This window comes from Scylla paramamosain, chromosome 27 (genome assembly GCF_035594125.1).
Source record: "Scylla paramamosain isolate STU-SP2022 chromosome 27, ASM3559412v1, whole genome shotgun sequence".
NCBI classification, from domain to species: domain Eukaryota; kingdom Metazoa; phylum Arthropoda; class Malacostraca; order Decapoda; family Portunidae; genus Scylla; species Scylla paramamosain.
In genome coordinates, this window is record NC_087177.1 from 20,571,981 (window position 1) to 20,572,759 (window position 779).

Genomic DNA, 779 nt, shown 5'->3' on the forward strand with positions numbered 1-779 from the left:
ACCAAGACTCAGTAAGGAAAGCCAGAAGATCACCAGTAGAGCGGCCTTGACGGAACCCATACTGGCGATCAGATAGAAGGTTGTGGAGTGATAGATGTTTAAGAATCTTCCTGTTGAAGATAGATTCAAAAACTTTAGATAGGCAGGAAATTAAAGCAATAGGATGGTAGTTTGAGGGATTAGAACGGTCACCCTTTTTAGGAACAGGTTGAATGTAGGTAAACTTCCAGCAAGAAGGAAAGGTAGTGTTGACAGACAGAGCTGAAAGAATTTGAATAGGCAAGGTGCAAGCATGGAGGCATTGTTTCGGAGAACAATAGGAGGGACCCCATCCGGTCCATAAGCCTTCCGAGGGTTTAGGCCAGCGAGGGCATGGAAAACATCATTGCGAAGAATTTTAATAGGTGGCATGAAGTTGTCAGAGGGTAGAGGAGAGGGAGGAACAAGCCCAGAATCGTCCAATGTAGAATTTTTAGCAAAGGTTTGAGCAAAGATTTCAGCTTTAGAAATAGATGCGATAGCAGTGGTGCCATCTGGTTGAAATAGAGTAGGGAAAGAAGAAGCAGCAAAGTTATTGGAGATACTTTTTGGCTAGATGCCAGAAATCACGAAGGGAGTTAGAGAGAGAGAGAGAGAGAGAGAGAGAGAGAGAGAGAGAGAGAGAGAGAGAGAGAGAGAGAGAGAGAGAGAGAGAGAGAGAGAATGTGTGTGTGTGTATATGTGTCGGTTGGGTTGTGAAGGATGGGAAAAACCAGCAAGCCTCGGCTCCACTGACTGAT